Genomic DNA, 22,172 nt, shown 5'->3' on the forward strand with positions numbered 1-22,172 from the left:
CCATGGCAACGACCAAACTTCTTCTCTGGTCGCCGCAACAGTCGCGCTTGCGCAGAGAGGAATCCTCTTCTGGAGGGTCCGGGCTCACGAGCTGCGTCCTGGCTCTTCCCCCTTCTCAGCGTCATCGCGTAGCTCCGCCCCGTCACATGGTGCCGATCAGCCAATGAGGTAGCTGTAATCGGCAGTGGAGCTCAGACTGGAGAAGAACATCCACGGTGCACCATGGGAGAAGACCCGCAGTGCACCATGGGAGAAGACCAGCGGTGCACCTTGGGAAATGACGGTGGCCATCTTGGAAGAAGATTTTTATAACTTCATGAAACAGCTTCATGGTGAGTAGAAACGCTTTAAAAAACCGATTTACATGGGTAGTTGTGATGCTTGCTTAACATGGGGGACTGGGGTGTGAAAAATATTTCATTTTGACCGCGGGACAACCCCTTTAAGGTAGCCATACACATTAAATGGATATTGGCTAACCCTGCCAATTTTGGTGAGTCGAGATGATCATCTGTTTTTATGGGCCTCCCAACTCTCCTCAAGTGCAAAACATCAAGGAAGATAAAGATCAAATACTTGGATTTTAACTGCTTGATCATTTTGCTCAGGGGGGTAACGTCTTCCTCCTCTCTCCACTTACATTCAAGCCAGCATGTGTATGGCGGCGTTCGGCAAGACTTCTATCTTAAGTTTGTGGCCACTTTTAAAGTTGTAAACCATAGCTCCATGGAGTAGGGAATGAGGGACAACCTACCATGAATATGGTGTAGTGCAATGAATAAAACTAGAATCCCTGTACTAAAAGGCTATCATGAATAGCACAGTCTTCTCAAAACGGAAGGTATTTGTAAATTATCACTAATTGTGTTCATCATGAAGAGATAATTTACAATTTTTAAGGTTTTTATGGCCAGAAGGGTTCTTTATCTCTTTTTCTTAAAAGTCTGATTGTTGTCTGTATACTCACAAAACATGGAAGGAGCTTGTCTTTAGGGTCGCCGTGGGTCTTGAACGCCTAAACGGCTAATAACAACAATACTCACGAAAGCAGTAAACTCAGACTCGGTATGAACAGCATTAGATGAAGGTCAATTTCACAGCAGCAGCATGGGTGTAGCATACGGTTCTACTGCATCTAATTTAGGTCACCATTGATTTCTAGGATGATCTAAGTTTGTTTCAGTAGAACCACGGAGGATTCAAGTGTTCCTGTAGGAATATAGAACTAAAATGTGTCCATTCCTGATCAGCCAACAAGCCAATCGTATTTTAATATCGAACCATGAACATTCTCGCTTACAACTATAAGGTCACTTTCACACGGGCGACAAAATCGCATGATTTTCTCACGATGCGACAAAGCTACAAATGGCATGTATGTGAAGTCTGTGTTTTCCTATGGGTTCCTTCACATTAGCCATGTTTTGTAGGCTGCTACATTGCGAGAAAAAAAATCACGGCATGCTAAATATTGCCGCGATTTGCAAGGTTTTGTAGCCCATGTTTCCCTATGGAGCCTTCCTTTGTGTTGCATCGCATGAAAACATGGTTTTCGTGCCGTGTGATGCAACTTTTATAGTTGAAAATCCTACTGTTTCCCCTAAAATAACCCCTAGCTGCATTAAAAAAAACCAAAAACACAAAACATTACCTAACAGGTGCTGTCCGCTCCACCGCACTTCTCTTTTGAAGCTCCAGCACGCTTGTCTGCACTCTTCAGCCAGCGCTTCCTGGTCAGAGGGTTCAAAAATCTGGCCTCCAGGAAGCGCTGGCTCTAATCTCAAGTGCCTTGGCTCAGTCAATTACTGCAGCGCTTGATGAACCAGTCACAGCATCGCATTAAATGATTGGCTGAGCCTCAGTACTCACAAACCAATCAGAGCCAGCGCTACCTGGAAGTGGGATTTTTGAACCCTCTGACCAGGAAGAGCTGGCTGAAGACTGCAGACAACTGTGCTAGAGCTCCGGTGGAGAATTGCGGCGGAGCAGACAGCGCCGGTTGGTGATGTACTGTTTTTTTTGTTTTTTTTTATGCTTATTTTCGGGGTAGGGCTTATATTTCAAGGCCCCCCCGAAAATCCCGACAAAAGAGCGCCACAAAATTGCGATATCGCTGCAAGAAAACGCAGTGATATCACACAGAACACAGCTGTGATTTTCTTATGGCGATATTGCTGTCACCTGTGTGAAAGAGGCCTTAGACCCAAACACAATTATACGATACAGACCAAAAACTGTAGGATTACACAATTTTTTTGGGGGGGGGGGGGGGTTTCTTGACTGGCAACCTTTATTTAAAAGCGTACAATGTTACTGATATATAATCATGATTCTCGTGAGTGCGTGATTGAACTGTAAAGCAGCCGCACAGGTAAATCAGTGATAAATAATAGGAGAATTATGCATTTTGATATTAGTTTTTAATTAGGATACAAATCAATATAAACACAAAGCTATGCATTATCTTCCATGTAATGCATTTATTGCTAATCACATTTTCAAAGTATGAAATTTCAAGAAATTGATTGGGATTCATCGTCTCAGTCTATTCAGCTACACAGAGCAATAACAAGAAGTGGGGACAGGGAATTTGGAAATGGATTGTTGTTCTTGCAAAGCACAGACATAAAATAATAGATAAAAAAACCTAATGAAAATGTATCTATAGAGCAGCAGTGGAGCCCACTTTTCCTTCCAGTCTTTGTAGTTTTATAGCGTTACTACATCAATTGTAGTTAGAATGATATACAAAATATCTTTACAATATGCACGTCATAAACCCAACTAAGCTCACAATGCACTGTCATCAATAGATTAAGATTTAATAACGCTGCATGTCAGGTCCCATTACTTGCATCACTATGATGTGCAGGGGTAAGCAGAAGATTTTCATACGGGATTATTATAACTTTGCCAATCATTTATGTATTCATTTTTACTTCATATGCATATTCTCCAGATCGTACCTACGAAAGGTACAGCCATCTAAAAGATGTAATGAGGGTCATAATGTATGACCGAACGCAACTACATCAGTTATCTAGAATAACTATGTTCAAATATATAGCAATCGGTGTGATCGTCGTAGGTATTACTGACACAAACAAGTTTTCCACTTGAGTTAGGGAAAAGTGGGAGTGTCTTTCCAGACACACAAGTGTGACTAATTAATTAGATAGGCTATTTTTCACAGAGCATAGTCACCATTGGTAAAAAATGGCTGAATCTACATTTGACCTCAGCATTGAGATGTCATTTGAAGATCAAACAACATGACATCACAGTGATATCTGGTTACAAACAACATGGTCATAAGTTCATACTATATCAATCAGCCTTTTAAACCACTGACAGGGGAAGTGAATAACATTGATGATCTCATGACATTGGCAACTGTCAAGGGGTGGGAGATATCAGGCAGCAAGATAATAGTCACTTCTTGCAAATGATGAGTTTAGGAAGGAGGTAAAATCAGTAAGAGTAGAGTCGAATTGTAATGACTTGACAACTGGGTCAGAGCATCTCTGAAATGGAAGTTCTTGTAGAGTGTTCCCAGTATGCAGTCATTAGTACCAATGAAAACTGGTCCAAGGAAGAACAATCAGTGAACTGCTGAAAAGGTCATGGGTGCTCACGACTCACTGATGAGTGGGGAATGCAGGCTAGACCACCTGGTCGGATCTCACAAAAGAGCTACTGTGGCACAAACTACTGAAAAAGTTAATGCAGGCTATGATAGAAAGGTGGCAAAACACATAGTACATCACAGCTTGCTACAACGCCGCAGACTGGTCAAAGTGCTCATATTAACCCTTTGCAATCCAATTTTGGATTCAGGGTTTCCTAGGGGGCTTTCTCTTTCTGCCATTATACAATGGTGCCATCTGCTGGATAGAGCCAGTACGGTGGTATGTGACATGCTGGAGAGGCCCCCGACAACAGAGCGGCCAATAATCTACAGTAAGAATACCCTGCTGGACGTCTTCCGACATTGGAGCTGTATAGCCTTCAATCAGAATGTCTTTAGACGTCAGACAGTGGATTGGGAAGGGTTAACCATTGTACACTGGGAAAAAATGGCGAGAGTGGGCATGTGAGCATCAGAACTTGACCATGAAGGAATGGAAGAAGGTGGTCTACTCTATTGAGTCACTTTTTCTGTGTGTGTGTGTCACTCAAGATGTACTGGGCAAACTGGCAGAGGCATATGATGTAACAATGTTTAGTAGAACCATTATCCATGTTCTCCTGGGGAAACTTGGGTCTTGGCATTTATGTGAATATTACTTTGACATGTACCACCTGCCTAAACATTGTTATAGATCAACCAGAGTTGAAGATGTTGACTTGAATCCTAATTCGCTCAATCTGAATCTTCTGCATTTGTGGACAGAAAAACAAGTCTGACCCATGAAGGCAGCATCTTGTAACTTAGATGCCACAAAGGACGTTGTTTGATTGCTGGTGTATTTAGATGGGTTGATCACAAAAACGATACTGCCCAATAATTGACCATTATAAAAGGACCTTAAAATTAGTTTAGTTTACCATCGATGCACTATCAATAACCTTCTGCATATAAGTGCCACCAACAAAAACATAAAAAAGGTGTCAGTTGACCAAAAGGGGGTAAAAAGGATTTCCTTCAAGATGTGCAGTTCAGTTGACAAACAGAATGAAATGAAAGTAGCTATTGTACTGGCTAGAGACGGGTAAATCTTTAAAATATTGACTCTCCATTGGGTTTCCACATTTTTAATGACACTGTTTCACTACTAACCCTGTTTGGGTACCCTTTAAACCTTTCCAATCCACTGTCTGACCTGTGAAGACATTATGATTTAAGGCTGTACAGCTCTGATGCTGGAAGACGTCCGTTGGGGTTCTCTTACTGTATATTGCCAGCCTCTCTGCTATTGGAGCCTATCAAACGGGTCACGTCATGCAGTACTGGCTTTAGCCAGCATATAGCGCTGTTGTATAACGGCAGAAAAAGAGTAAGCCCCCTAGGAAAACCAGGATACAAATGGGATTGGAAAGGGTTAAACATTTCTCACATATTAAAACAAACTATCCGCCTGGTTAAGCAAGCAAAAGTGCTTCAAAACTCATTTATTCTTAGTATTATCTTAGAAGGGGCTGCAAATAAATGACAGATTTGTCAAATTAGTCATTGACAGCCACCATGTTTTCCTGCATTGGCATCTTTTATATTGATATGAAAACAGGAAATTTACTTCTAGTGTTGCCCCTGCTTTAGGGCCTAGGACTGTTTCACACAAGCGCTGTTTTAACGCTCAGATACCCACCTCCCCTCCCTCGTCCCTCCCTTTACTGGCCGGCTCCTATAGGAGTCTATGGAAGCTGCCGGTGCTATGCTGTCAAAAGATAGGACATGTCCTATTTTTTCACGGCGAGAAATCTCAGTGTCAAAAAAACGCGCCTGTTACGCTATTTTTTAAAGCATGCTTTTCTCGGCGCATCAAAAAATGCTCTTTCACCTACTCAGCGTCAAAACAGTGCTCGTGTGAAAGAGCCCTCAAACAGATGAGCGTATATCACAATTGTATTTCCTGAGCGTATTTGTGCAGGCACTGCTCGTTTACACGGGCAGGGGAATCACCCCGTCCTGATTTAAATTACTAATTAGCCTAACGTGGTGTCGGTGATCTCGAGTATGTGCAGCATTTACTGCATACCCATGCATGCAGCTGTGCATGTTCGCGCACCTCTCATAGACCTTTGTGCGGTCCTTTGATGCACAAACATACACAAGATAGACTAGGTTTTATTTCTTTGCACCCACGAAAACAGGGGACATACAAAAACAGTAGTGAGAATGAACCCATTGAAATGGGCTCTATTCTCCATATTTCCCATGCGCAAAATCATGGTTAGGCCCAATTAGACGGGTCGAGCGTCAGTGTAAATAGCAACCTTCAGTACTGAATAGCCGCTATGTTAAGGCAATGGAGAGGGGTGGGGGAGAGCGAGGAGTGGAAGCTCCTGCAGCCGCCCTGCTGTGAGCCAGCGATACTAGCTCCTGTGCAGGTGCATGGGAGCTAGTTGGTGTGAGGGCCCCGTCTAAATGGGCCTTAAGTCACGCTCCTCTGTTTAAGCCCTTAGATGTATTAGTCTTCTGCTTTATCTAATTTAGGCTGGATTCACACGGATGTATATCGGCTCGGTATTCACGCCGAGCCGATATACGTCGTCCTCATCTGCAGGGGGGGGGGGGGGGGATGGAAGAGGCGGGAGCAGGAACTGAGGAGGCAGAGAGGGGGCGGGAGCTCAGTTCCTGCTCCCGGCTCTTCCATCCCCCCCCCCCTTGCAGATGAGGACGACGTATATCAGCTCGGCGTGAAAACCGAGCCGATATATACGTTCGTGTGAATCCAGCTTCCCACAGCGACTAAAGAACCACTTGATCGATGCAGCAAATGTAAAAAGGCTGGCCAACGAATGAGAGCAGTGGAGAAGTGTTACGTCTTGGAGGTTCACCCCCCCCCCTCCCTCTCCCACTGCCACAAATGTATTATTTAATCAGAAAACCCCTCTAAAATGTCAGTTGTAGAATTTCCATTTATGTCAATTAAAACTTTAAATTATTTTCATTTTACCAAACGGGACCAAAAGGCAGGTATTTTTCACAAAATTAGCAAATCCCCCACCCCACCAGTGGAAATGAAAAGTAAATCTGCAAATGAGTTCATCATTAAGTCACAATGCAATGTAAAGACTATAATTAAACAAGTGAAGCATTTTGGACTCTTTAATTCAGTTCTTCTCAGTTCGTTGTGACTTTTCACAGCTCAGTCTCACCTTAGAGGCATCATGTTGCACCATTCAAAAATATTTTTAGCATGTTTAAAAATACTTGCATTTTTTATGGATTTTGAAAGAGCAGTTTTTGAACAATCTGTCCCACCCTATGTGTTTCTTATTGTTCTGGCACTGGTTAAATGCAGCTCTAGGGGCTCCTTCACACACGAATGTGTTTGCGCACATAAAATCTGCGCGTGCTAAACACAGAGAATAGAACTCATTTATTTCAATGGGTTTGTTCTCAGAAGCACATTTTGCGTGCATATTTCGTGCATGCATGAAAAAAATAGGATGTGCTGTGTTTTCCTGTTTTTTATGCAGCCATGGCTGAACAGAAGTCTATGGGAGGTGCGCAAATACCCAAGGGGGAAGAGCGAAACACTGCGCAAAATGCAGGAAAAGAAGACAGCTGGACCTCGTTAGACTTTAACAGCCAATCAATTCCACGGAAAGAGACTGTCGCGCATGCATGTGAACTGGCCTGGATGTGCAAATATTACAGTAATATGTTGTGACATGCGCCAACAGGCTGATTACGTGGCTCTTCCAACATCATGCATGCGCAAATACGCTGTGCTGCGGTGAGTGTATTTGTGCAAATGCTCGACTGAAGGAGCCCTAAGGGTGAAGTCACACGAACGTATATAGGCTCGGTTTTCACGCCGAGCCGATATGCGTTGTCCTCGTGTGCAGGGGGGGGGGGGGGATGGAAGAGCCAGGAGCAGGAACTGAGCTCTCGCCCCGTTCTCTGCCTCCTCTCCGCCCCTCTGAACTATTTGCAATGGGGAGAGGTGGGACGGGGGCGGGGCTAATTCTCGCCACTTAGCCCCGCCCCCATCCCGCCTCTTCCCATTGCAAATAGTGCAGAGGGGCGGAGAGGAGGCGGAGAGGGGGCAGGAGCTCAGTTCCTGTTCCTGGCTCTTCCATCCTCCCGGCTCGGCGTAAAAGCCGAGCCGATATACGTTCGTGTGACTTCACCCTAAGTCATAGACTACATAATTGAGATGCTTCCTCTCCTCAGTTCACAAGCCTTAAAGCAATGCTCCAGGCCTGGACAAACAAAGATGGCCAAACTGCTTCTCTTACTACACAATGCACTCTGTACATAGTAAGCATTGGTAGTCTAAGACACTACATGCTGCCCTGACTGGCCAGCACTGCTCATGTGGGTCACAGTGGTTAATCAAAGCAGGTGTAGTGTCTCAGATTACTGATGCATACTAATACACCGTGTACATCAAGTAGCCAAAGAAGTTGGTTCAGCCAACTTTGTTTTTCCAGGCCCGGAGGGTCGCTTTACATGGCATCTGTTGGAGAGTCTTAGAGCAGCCAGCATCTTCAGCTTCAATTATAGTAGGAGTAGACAAACCGTCATATGGATGCGCTTGAACTAAGATGTTATCCATTTGCTTCCATTTGATGACATTGGTAATGCATACGGGCTTCATTGTATAGATATGACAATATGCTTCTAGAAACAATTGCATAGTGTGAAGGCCCTTTTACATGCAACAATTATCACTCAAAATTCGCCCAAATGACCGAAAGCGATGGATAATCGTTACATGTAAACGCCAGCCTCGTGTGCTTTTTGTTTAAACGATGGGTTTTGGTTCACTTAAAATCCATCATTTTTCCACTAAAAGACTGAGCAAATACATTCCATTTGAATGTATTTCACCCATCTTTTAAAAGACTGCACATTGTTCTCCTCCCGGCATGTTTACACTAGTCATGAGGAGAACAATGGAATGTGACAGCAGCTGTTTACACAGCTGGGTGTGTGTTGAAACACAGGCTGGACTCTGCAAACAACTCCTAGGAGGTCAGTTTACTTGCAAATAAGGATGATAAAGTGTTAATGGCCATTAAAGCCATTAACACTTTATGCAAATAGATCGCCAAATCTTTCAATCGTTTGAAAGGTTATCTTTGTGTGTAATAGGATCTTTAGCCCTGTGTTCCTGATAGATTCCACTTATATCTGCCCTGATACATTGTATGCACAATGATACATTATATGGAACTTTCAGGACACAAATAAATTTCACTTTGCTAATTTATTTAGCTCTCAGAGGATTGTTTATACACTCATTGTCATAAAAAAATCTCTCCCCTGGAAGGAGTTGTCAGAATCGAATTAAACTTTCTATTTGTGGTTGTAACCTTGACATAAGTAAGTGATTACAAATTCTGCGCAAAAGGATAATTTATTGCGGAAAACTAAACACTTGAAGGGAGGCTCTAGTACCCTGTTGTACCGCCTCTAGCTTGGATACAACATGTGATACGGACAGGCATGGGGGCTCTAGTACCCTGTTGTACTGCCTCTAGCTTAGATGTAAGATGTGATACTGGGGGGCATGGAGGCTCTGGTACCCTGTTGTGTCGCCTCTAGCTTGGATGTAAGATATGATACCGGGGGGCATGGAGGTTCTGGTACCCTGTTGTGTCGCCTCTAGCTTAGATACAAGATGTGATACGGGCGGGCATAGAGGCTCTAGTACCCTGAAGTACCGCCTCCAGCTTAGATGTAAGATGTGATACAGGTGGGCATAGAGACTTTAGTACCCTGTTGTACCTCTCCTAGCCTGGACACAACATGTGATACGGGCGGGCATGGAAGCTCTAGTACCCTGTTGTACCTCCTCAAGCCTGGACACAACATGTGATACGGGCGGGCATGGAGGCTCTAGTACCCTGTTGTACCTCCTCAAGCCTGGACACAACATGTGATACCGGTGGGCATGGAGGCTCTAGTACCCTGTTGTACTGCCTCTAGCTTGGATACAAAATGTGATACAGGTGTGCATGGAGGCTCTAGTACCCTGTTGTACCGCCTCTAGCTTATATACAAAATGTGATATGGGGGGCAACTAAACTGATGAGCATCTTTATCTCAACTTGGTTGAACTTCCAAAATGAGATTCTCCTAAACAAACTAGCGCAAATACGCCCGTGTGAAGGAGGCTCTAAAGTCTTATATGACTTTGAGTTTATTAATACATTAATTGCACTTACATTGGCACAAAGTTTACATAGGCCGGTGTATGAAAACCAAGTAATAATGCACCATTGTCTATGTAGCCCCTATGCTAAACTTTTTAGCAGAAGAAGCCAGCAATTAATCACAATACTGTAATACTTATACATGTACAAAGCAAGGATGATAAGAAAATACATATGTGAAAATGAGCAGAAATACCTCACACCACTAAATTCATATACATTTCAATTAATGCTTGCATCGTCAGGATACTTTTCCAATGCAACAGTGAAATTCTTCTGTGTGATCTTAGCTCCATAATGCGAATAACTGTGTTCTATATGCTAATGCACGTATCAGATTCTAAAGCAGTAATATCCTGGCTATGAACAGGCTGGCATAGAGCTAGCCAATAGCAGCCCAATACATAAACATACTGTATAATGTTCCATGACATAATTTCCATGTACAGCTATGCCCATTACAAAAGCTGTAATGTAAGTAGAAATGACTGGTACATTTATATAATTATGTTTATTCAGTTCATTTCACACTGACAAAGCCTAATGGAAAGCTATAATTATTTTTTAAACGTTCTTTAATTCAAATATTATCAAGCACCACCATTGATTTCTTTAGAAAACCTTTTCTTATTGTGCTTGCATTTTCTACTGGTTAGCAATGTGGAACACAAGCAAGGATTTTATGGCTTTTTCGAAATGGAAAACTATTAATAATATCATTATTATTATTCTAATGAGAAATTCAAAAGTATAAAAATGCAACAAAAACTGCATTGTGTATGGGAACATTAGCTACAATTACAACCAGGACATGTTTTGTATAGAGCTGTTATAATCTGTATATGGATTTCCTCTGGATATACTAGTTCCTCAAAAGGTTTGGAAAAAAAACAAGTGTTTTGGGGTTATTGTTTTCTGAGAATCCAGCTTCATGTAATTCTGTTCCTTTTATAAAGAAATTAGTGTAAATTCCATTTTCTATACTATGCCTGGATAACACGGCTATACTGTGACTGCATAAAGCTTCCATATTGGGATTTAATAATACCCCCATACTGGGCCAAGATAGCACCCCCATATTGTAACTGGATAACACCATCATATAGTGACTCCATAAGGCCTCATCCACACCAGCGTCATTTGGACGCTGAGTAGGTGCATAAAAAAATCGCATGTAACAGTACTCATAGTTTCCTATGGGTTTTTTCCGATGAACGATTTTCTGAACCGCCGTAAAAAACGCACGTCAAAAGAGTTTTTTTGACGTCGAGATTGGGAAAAGAAAGGATATGTCCATCTTTTGATGTTACAGCGCTGGCGACTTCCTTGGGGCTCATGTTCACAGCTGTGTTCTCAATGCATGTTACGTGTGCGTTGGACGGCCACATGTTATGCACTGAATGGAGTCAATGAAAGTCAATGGACTTTCATTGATCCATTCACATGTGCGTATAGCACTGCGTCTATATGTACATGTGTATGAACGAAGACAGTCATGGATAAATAAATAAAGTGACTCACAGGTGATATCCTCTCTGTTGTTCACTTTTCTTATCTTTTCCATCTAGTCCAGACCGCCATGAGAACTTCTTCCAGTTACTATTTCTTATAAATAGTGCCTCCTCTCTGGCCCCATAAAATAATAGTGCCCCTCTGTAGAAGCACTCTATATCAGCATGGATTTTCGAAAGATCAGTCCTGTCAAACCAAACTGGCCATCTTCTACAAGTTCTAGACTGTACAGATTAAAGTCATTGTATGTCATGTATCTAATTTTTCTTTCAAAGCATTTGAATCTGTGTCATGTAAAAGGTTAGTGTATAAAATGAGAATGCTTGGTCTGGGAAAAGTGTGTATAAGTGGGTAAGCAATTGACTCAGTGATAGAAAGCTTTTAACCCTCTCCAATCCACTGTCTGATGTCTAAAGACATTATGATTTAAGGCTGTACAGCACCGATGTTGGAAGACATCCGTTGGGGTTCTCTTACTGTATATTGCTAGCCACTCTGCTGTCGGAGCCTATCCAATGTGTCACCTCATGCAGTACTGGCTTTAGCCAGCAGATAGTGCCGTTTTATAATGGCAGAAAAAGAGTAAGCCCCCTAGGAAAACCAGGATACGAATTGGATTGGAAAGGGTTAAATGGTACATACTCTGATTGGGTCACCGTTACTAGTGGGGAACCACAGGGGTTAGTATTGGGCCCAATTATTTTTAATATATTTATTAACGACTTTGTAGAAGGATTGCATGGTATAATATCAATATTTGCAGATAATTCTAAACTTTGAAAAGTAATAAACACAAATGGGAACAGTATGGATCTGATAAGTTGGGGGCTTGGACAGAAAAATGGCAAATGAGGTTTAACACTGATAAATGTAAAGTTATGCACATGGGCAGAGGAAATACATGTCACCCTCACACAATCAGAAAACACTGGGTAAGGGCTTTTTCACACAAGCACTGTGGGTGCACAGTATAGCCGCATGCAAAGATCGCGGCTATACTGCACTAAAGATCATGTGAACGGGTTAATTCCAGCTATTGGATTCGCCTGTTCACACAATCTGAGGTGCATGTTTTCCAGCTCCTATAGGAGTCTATGTGAAGCACACACCAAAGATAGGTTAGGTCCTACCTTTGCACGCACTACGGAGCTTAGATGTGACCTTGCAGTCGCATGTCCTATCTTTGTTAGGTGCGTGAATTTAGCATATCTAACATTCTTTCATGTGAATGTTTTTATAGGAAACCATTCGTTCCTATAGAAGCGCTTTCTGTGTGCGGCTATACTGCGTGCCCACAGCTGAAATAGAAAAGGACTTGGGGATTTTAGTTGACTGCAAACTTAACTGGAGCAACCAGTGTAAAGAAGCTGCTGCCAAGGCAAATAGGATTATGTGACCTTATGTAACCCAGACCTCAAAAGAGGTCTAGGGGCACATGACGAAAACATTGTTCTTCCTCTTTACAAGTCACTGGTCAGACCGTACATAGAATATTGTGTACAGTTTTGGGCACCGGTACCCAAGAAGGACATATCACAGTTTGAGTGGGTACAATAGGCAGGCAACTAAAGTAATAAATGGAATGGGCAGACTACAATACCCAGAGCAGTTATTTAGTATAAAAAAAGCTGAGGGGCGACCTGATAACTATGTATATGTCAGGGGACAATGCAGAGATCTCTCCCATCATCTGTTTATACCCAGGACTGTGACTGTGACAAGGGGGTGTCCTCTACATCTAGAGGAAAGAAGGTTTCTACACCAACATAGAGTGGGGTTCTTTACTGTAAGAGCAGTGAGACTATGGAACTCTCTGCCTGAGGTAAACTCACTAAAAGTGTTCAAGCGAGGCCAGGATGCCTTTCTTGAGTGCAACAATATTATAAGTGATAGTTATTATATATAACCTACAAAGAATAATTTGCGCTAATATAGCTAACTAGTGTATGTATTCTAAAACTGACTATGTGAAGTATAAGCCCAGGGTATGGGCTTCTGAGAGTGCTGTGTGCTAGTTTTAATGTTTTTATGTCTCTCAATAAAGATGCATTGGACTATTTTTCAAATGGTGAGTGTGTTTAATATGTAGGTGTTATACTCTGCAGCCGTGGCTGCCAACTTACTTTCCCTGGCGGCCATAGCATGTGTCCTGCTTCTTTCCAGAGCGGATGCCCTGCTATGTCTGTTCTTACTGTGACAGCAGCCCAAAGGGCAACGAATGCACACATGCTTAAGAGTAAGTGTGCACTTTACAAGTTCTTCCCCTTTTAATAATGTGACACCCTTGGCTATATCAGACATCCTCCTTCTATAGAGGAGTTTGTGATTTTGTGGTCCTGCTTAAGACCCTTGCTGCAATTCAAATGTATTTTGAGTTTCTGGTTTCTGAAGTTGGCTATTCTTACTATGTTTCTGTCTCCATTCCTGACTCCAGCTTGTTGTACTGACCATGCTTCTGTCTGTTGCCTGCACTGATCTTTGATCTTCTATACCTTGGTCAACCAATTCTGTGTATCACAACCTCCAGCTTGTTCCAAGTTTTAAAGTTCTGCTGCCTGCCCTGACATGGACTATCTGACTACACTCCTGTGCACATCCTCAGGTACCCTCTCTAAATCTGTAATAGCATCAGTTGCCATATTACTGGGACCACTTCCAAAGTATCAGCCTGAAGACCTTACAGCAAAGCCATATACCAATGGGGTTAAAGGATGAAGACTGTGGTTCCTCAAGTGTTGCCTCTGAAATTGACCATAAGCCAAACCAGTGTGTGGCACAGTGGTTCTATATTTGCTGATCCTCATAGTAGGTCTACATGTTATAATCACTAGATTACTTCAGAAAGGATGTTGATCAGGGATTTATTATGATTTCCAGATTTGAAATTAGGAAAAAAAAAATTTCCTAAAATGTGGAAAATTGGCTTCTAACGCATTGGCTGATTTGCCTTCCAGTTGATCAACTGCAGGATAGTAGGCTGAACTGGATGGATGTATGTCTATTTTCATCCTTATATACAGTACTATGTTAGCTTAAAACTGACAGAATTGGATATTTGAAAAAATTCCAAAATGGTAGCTTCCCATCCATAGCAAAAAAATGGGATGAAAACACAGCTTAACAACACTTGGTCAGCACCTTCATTTCTGTACTTAATTTTAGGTTGTTTTCAGTTAATGCTATGTGCAGCATGTTCTGTCTTCTTTAGCCCCTTAAGGACCAAGTGCAGTAAATATACAACATCTGGTCCTGGGATTTAATCCCATCAGATAGCAAAAGTACGGCGCGGGATTAAAGCTCCTGCAATGAAGCAGGAGCAGGTCGGGTCCTCGCCTGTCAGATACAGCTGAGGACCCGTAGGAGAAGGGAAAAGCGATTTGTAACCACTTCTGCTTTCCTCTTTACAAGCTACATAGCGCTCAATAAGCGCTATGTACTAAAGAGAAAAAGCGAAAGTATTGCTTCCATTATTCGAAAATAAGTTTAAAACAATTATTGAATAAAATGAAAATATATGCAATAAAAAAGAAATTGATCCACTGCCCTGTAATCCAAAACTATACATATTATATCTCATATCCCATACTTTATTTTAGTGTAAATATGCTAAGCCTATAAATAAACAACTATAAATTTAAAAAAAATCATTTTACTTGAATAAAACTGAAAAATGGGAAAAAAAACTCAGTGAAAAAAAAGATATTAAAAAATAGCCCTATACGTCATGAAAAAATAAAACGGCAAAAATAATTTTGATAGCTGAAGAAAAAATAGGGCAGTAAAACCACCAAATGGGTAAAATTAATAAAAAGTGTCTGGTCCTTTAGGACCAAAGCACACTGGTCCGTAAGGGGTTAAACTGCTGGCTGGTAACACCCCTGACACTAGCTAAGCTACTTAATCTTAAGTGCTGTTAGAGGCGCATGAAAATATCGCGGCTATACTGCACTACAGATTGCGTGAATGGGTGAAATCCAGCAGTTTTAATTAGCCCGTTCACACGATCCGAGGTGCGTGATGCGTGTTTTCCAGCTCCCATAGGAGTCTATGGAGAGCACGCACCAAAGATAGGACAGGTCCTATCTTTCCTCGCAGGACGGACCTTAGACGCAAGCTTTGCAGTCACATGTCCCATCTTTGATTGGTGCGAGTATTCAGCGCATCTAAAATTTATTCATCTGAGAGTTTCTAAAAAAAAAACCATTGGTTGTATTTAGACACAATATTTTCATGAGCTTATAATACGCGAAAACAGCGCTCGTATGAAGGACGCCTTAACATCAAATGTACAATTTTCTTTTTTTGTAGCTATTGCTTTGATAAATTCTGCTTTCCTTATGCAATAATTAAGATTTATTTATATCAAACTTAAAACGTTTCTTTATACTCAGAGTTGAACATTACACATTGGATTAAAAATAAATGCTATTCTGCTGTTATGATATAATTCCAGTAATCAGTGATTCAATGCTAGAAACTATAGTCATCACATGATATGCATAATTGCAGTTTGCTAAAATATAAATGCCATTGCAAAAGGGGCAATCAATATCCCATCTAATCTTTATATTAGGGCCATTGCCAACAGATACTAATTTTAACCAAAAGCAACTGACAATCAGACTAATGCTTGATCAGCCTTTATACATACCGGTAGGCTGCTAAGTGAAAACGAAGGGAATCCATTCACATTGAAGTTTGGCTTATTAAGACAGTTACAAATTTATTAACGGGGTTTGTCCCAAAATTCTATATAACTATACATTTTTCTGTTGGATCACACAAAACACAACATTTTTTTTTCACAAAGCAATGATATCTGGCAGTCCACAAATTGGTTAAAACAATATATTTTTGTTGTGGCGGCTCTGGGATTTGTTCCTTTCTAGTAATCTGGTTCTGGTCTTGTATTTGGTTCTCTTCATCTTCTGGATCTGGTGGGAGTGGTTTTAGGTGAGACTTGCTTGGTTTCACCTGTAGGGAATTTGCAGGACTATTTAACTTGGCCTTGCACTTAGCTCATTGCTGTTTACTTCAGTTTGCCTCTGACTGTGGTAGAACTTAGAGTTGGTGCTGGATCTCTTTTTTTTCTGATTCTTCACAAAGCTAAGTACTGAACTTACTATTGTTGATATCTTGTTCTCTGTGGTTTTCTCCTCTCCCATGTAGGATCTGCTAGTGGCCTAGGTACCTGGTCAGGTTCGCCCTTGTGAGGGCAGGTTATCTGCTTATAGGCAGGTCCCTATCTTGGGTAAAGGGTTTACAGAGACAGGGTTTCCCTGGTGTCTGTTTTCTTTATTGTTTACCACTGTTTTGTGTGCAGTTGCGGTCTGTTTGTTCACAGCCTGTCAGTCTTTCAGGTTTTCAGATCCTGCCCATCCTGATTGGATCTGACACTTTTATTGTAGATCTACTAAAATAAAAGAGACTGTCATGGTGTGGACGAAAAAAGTAAAAAAGCACTCTTTTGTATAACCAAGATAGTCCTTATTTTTTACATAGAACTACAATAAGGGATTACATTTTATACAGTTTGCGGAGTATCAGATGACATCCCTTTGTGTATACACCTGGGCACTAACGCAAAGCTTTGAACGCTTTCTGTACTTTCCCTGACAATTTATCAATGAACTCTCTGTGTGTAGGCCTTACTGTTACATACTTGTTATAGCTTTGCCCCTGAAGTTCTTGTCATTGACTTTCAGAGTGTTCACCTAATATGTTCAGTGCCAGTGGTCACACATGCTCAGTAGTTCATTCCCACCACCAGGATCCTTGTGTACATGTGTAGCATAACGATTTTTACTATTGTGCAGGCCAGTAAATAAAAAGAAGGCATTAGAAACAACTTCTTTTCACCGGCACTGAACACTGGATGCTCTAGAAATTAATTGAAAGAACCCCATAGAATGTCATAACAAGTATGTAACAGCAATATCTAGACCCTGTGACATTTCATACAGATAATTCCAATTGAAAAATTGTTTTGTGTGATCTAACATTGAATTGTAATATTTAGGGAAATATCATTCATCTTCACCATGTTTTCAAGTATATTTCTAAAAATAAAATTATATACTTTTACACTTCCTGTGGGATAGTTAGGCCTCCCTCAGGGTGCCTTCACAAGACCGTGTTTATGTGCATGCATACGTGCGCACAAAACACACGTCTATTACAACCACTGCATTCCCAATCGCGTATTCACATGTCTGTGTTTTACAGGCATGCATCTGCAAAGATAGGACATGCGTGCACCATAGGGCAATGGTCTGCTGGTACGCCTGAAGTGATTTTTCAGGGAAGAGCTTTAAGTATAAGCTCTTCCCTGAAAAATCATCCCTTTTAGTGTATAAAAAGTGTGTGTGTGTGTGTGTGTGTGTGTGTATATATATGTATGTATATATATATATACACACTTACCTGTCTGCCACTGCCGTGTCCCCCTGCGGGTCATGAAGAACATATCTGCCATATGCGGCAGATCTTTTCTTCACCCTAGCAGGGAATAAAGGATTCCCTGCTGCACCTGTCACAGATGACAGCTGCGGTAAAGGATCCAGCTGCAGGCACCCCATAATTGTTTTTCAGGGAAGGCCTCAGCCAATCACAGGCAGCTCTTGCTGAATAAATGACAGGGGAGAGCTGCCTGTGATTGGCTGAGCGCATCAGCCAATCAGAAGTAGCTCTTTCAGCAGGCGAGGATTTCAATTCCCCGGCTGCTGAAAGAACTTCAGTGCAGAGCTGGGGATAGCGCAGACAGAACGCGACTGAGCCCTGGCAACTGCAGGTCCTTGGCTGTGTCTGACAGCTGAGGACCCAACCTGCTGCTGCTTGATTGCAGGAGCAGAGGGTTTAATCCTCCGCCGTATTTTCGCTATTGTTGGGGATTAAAGCCCAGGACCAAATGCTGTAAGGGCCTTAATGGGTTAATAATTGGGTGTTTTCGTGCCAACTTATAATACTCACACAAACCATCCAAAGACATTCCCTACAATTCCCTAATGTAATATGCCAAGTATTTCCAAAGGTAAATTGTTTGGCTTTGAAACAGATCTATGTAGTCAGTTTCATACCTTTGACATAAAAGTAGATTTCATCAGTCTAGCAGTATTCAACTGCAACCCCATAATCCACTGCCAGGGGTGCAGTGTATACTGAAACCAGAGATGGTTGATGAGCAATTACTGTGACAGGATAAGACATTACTGAAGAAAGGAGAAGTGCACTGTGGCAACAGCTGTTCACCAGGTTATAGACTTTACTTCCACTTTTCCGTTTCTCGCACCTATTCTCTCCATGACTACAATAAGTCGAAACTCTGTCGCTTGTCTTTGTTTATTTCCTGCGGTGAGATCCCCCTGAGTAACGTTGGATAATGATTGCACAAACCTTCCTCACATATTACATTACCATGGAAATTGGAAATGTTTATTAGAGGTATTACTAAACACTTGCTCTCACCTGAAAATAAAACCGAGAGTATGAAAATAATATGGAAAAGCTACATTTTGTTCTCTGTAAATAGTAAAAGTCAGACTGACATGATCTGGAACTGTCACCATGACAACCTTTTCAGGTAAGGCTCATTAGGCCTAATCCTCTAATTACTAACTACCTCGTCAATGGGGGTTGTAATTACTTCAGGGACACAGTTAACCTCTCATTAGAAATGCCTGGACGCTTTTATCCAGCACACAAATACTGACAAGACTCACAATTTAGTCCTTCTTCAGCCAAGGTCTTCTACTGCCTTTGCTCTCCAGGGCCCAGTCTATTCGGCCATTAGCCTGAGAGACTGTCATAACAGTTTATCAGCGCTGCTTGTCATCAAAGTCAACGCCAACTCGCTAGGAAAGAAGAAACTGAGAAATTAAAGAAGAGATGCCCAGTGCTCTCTTCTAGTTAGGTATTTAGTGACCTTCGAAGAACAATGATTAGGTTTTACTATAATATACAGTTCTACTCAGTTTTGCACTCTAAGGCGAATTGCGGTTTAGGAAATCAACAATCGAATTCTCCAATACCAAAAGTAAAACAATTAAACGTGGCAAGCCCCTGCACTTTGTCTCATGATTATATTTCCTAATACAAGAAATGATCTTTATTTATACAGAACCAACATATCCCACATTGATTTTCGGTTATGGAAGTTACAAACAATTAAATAACACAAATGAGCAACCAAAGAGAAAGTGGGCCAATAGCAGGCTACATTCTGTATAGAACTGGAGGAATGATAATCTAGGTATGCTGTGAAAAGGGAGTTAGAAGACATAATGACAGATACCAGTCACAGGTGACTGGCTAAAGAAAGAGCTCAGGTGAGCTGAAGAGGGGAAATCAACCACACTGAGGCATTGTGGAGAGTTTTGTATTCCCATACAAGAGTTCTGAATTTAAAGAGGCACTGACCTTTCAGACAGCTTCTGCTCATCTACTAGCTTGTGTTATTCTGATAATCTTTGTAATATACTTACATTAAAAATGTTGTTACTTTACCACTGTAAATCACCTTTGATTGGCTGCCGTTAGGGGTCTCCTTTTGAGCTTCTCTGCAATCCACTGCCTGTCATTAGGTACAGAGCTACTGTAGCAATAAGGACACATGAATGTTTCTTTAGCAATGGGGGAGGAGTTATCTTTACAGGGGCACGCCTGTACAATCAGAGGCTGGCTGCACGCTGACAGATCTGCAGACACTACTAAAATGATCATGATAATCTCAGCCTCTCCTGGGAATGCGCACACATTACATTGGGTTTACTCACAACTTGGCTAAAATGTCTGAATCATCCTGGGAGAGCAGAAGGGCAAGCATTCAGATATTGCCCTCCTGTTGATTGGACCACAAACTGTGTAGCATTGGAAGTTATGGCAAGGACCTGCAGGACAGTGTACTACTGGCAGAATGCTAAGCTTGCTACACATTTCTTGCCGTAAGTGGATTACAAATAGCAGGGCAACAGAAAATTGGGAAAGACGACCTGAAAATCAGAACTTGAAGTTAAGAAACAAGGTACAAACAGAAACAAATGACTGGTGCATTTTAGAAAACATGTTGAAAACTCAGGTATGCTTTAATTCTACAAAAAACAACCACTTTATTGAGCAACTGAGAGCTATGGCATTAGTGTAACTGGTAGACAGAAAGATAAACCTGGCTGCTGTGTGTACGAAAAGCATGGAAGCAGAGCTAGTTTATTTAGTAGAATGCAATTAATATTGAGTTACTATAATTTTGCACAGAAATAATTATAGCTTGGATTAGTGTTTTAGCAGTGTCAATAAAGAGGAAAGAATGGAAAGGAGAGATGCTTTTAGGTGAAGACAGCAGCACATGACAATGAATTTAATGTGTTGAAGGAAGCCAGATTAGAGTCAAGCATCACTCTTAGGCATCAGTCACACGGGCGCATCGGCACCCGTACACCAGCGCCGATGCGCCCGTGTGACTGCAGGAAGGAGACGGCCGTACCTAAAGACGGCCGTCTCTCTGCAGCGCCGAAGGAAAGAACACATGACCGGCAATGAAGCCGGTCACATGTTCTTTCCTCCGGCGCTGCAGAGAGACGGCCGTCTTCAGGTACGGCCGTCTGCTGGTGTCAGTCACACGGGCGCATCGGCGCCGGTGTACGGGTGCCGATGCGCCTGTGTGACTGATGCCTAAGATGGACATGGCAACATAAGGTTTAGGGATAGATGATGGGCTATGGAAAAGTATCCTGCCTCAGATCCCAGCACCCCGCTCTTGTGAAAGCTGTCCAAAATAAAATTTTACACATGCAGCAGCCGGGGTCAGACCTTTGTCCAGGGGAAAGAAGGGAATGCAAGATAGTGTTAGGTCATGGTGGCACTACCATCTCCTCCCGATACCTCCAAAAAACATGGCCTGGTTGCACACAGGGAATATAATTAGCAACTGTGCTATGGGACTCTCGGTACTTATCTGTTCACGTGACACCAGTGCCTCTTCCGAGTGATAGATGTAGTTTCAAATTGGAGGCACATGGTTCTCTTTTACTCACAATTTCCAACTTTGATTTTCCAAGAACAACTTACAACAGAAGGTCTTAGATACAACACTTTGGTAATTAAGAGTCACTCAGTCGTCATCAATCTCAGTCGTCTGATGGTAGGACTCTTAAGAGTACACTCCCGACACGGAGGGGAAATACTTATCACTCTTTACGTCCTTGAACTCGCTTCTCTAGTGGCATTGTTGTGGTGCAGTTGCTTATGTAAAACTTGTCCTCTGACCTGCAATAGCAAAGTCAGTCCCTTCTTTACAACATATAGTTAAGCAGGGGAGTGTGTGATACTTTCCGCAAACACCTTACACAGGATCCGGTCTCTGAGCACCAGTCCCTGGAGGGGATACTTCCCATAGCAATTGGGAAAATGCCCTGGGCTCTGCCCAGGCAGAAGCAGCAGAGCCACCTGCTCACACGGTCCCCTCCACCATTTACATCTCTACTCTTCCTGGACAGAATCTATGCCCCCAACCTCTCTAATGACCAATCATGCCACACAGACAAACACCAACTAGAGGTACCCTAACTCTGGGCCATTACACACATATTTGTTTGGTATTTAACAAACTATTAAAAAATGTATTTTCAGAGCAAAAAATCCCAAATAATAAGAATTCTCCTGTTTATTCTTGCTGTTGCAGTATTGTTAGAAGTAGGTTACTGTCCTGTGGCCCACCCTGTAGTAGGAGCTCGAATAAAGTTTCAGATGTAGGGAGGACCCAACAACAGAGACAGCCGACAGATACTTACTAGTGTTTTTCATTTAATGTTCTCTTAAAGTACGTTTTCCTA

This window comes from Eleutherodactylus coqui, chromosome 5, assembly GCF_035609145.1.
Source record: "Eleutherodactylus coqui strain aEleCoq1 chromosome 5, aEleCoq1.hap1, whole genome shotgun sequence".
Classification (NCBI taxonomy): Eukaryota; Metazoa; Chordata; class Amphibia; order Anura; family Eleutherodactylidae; genus Eleutherodactylus; species Eleutherodactylus coqui.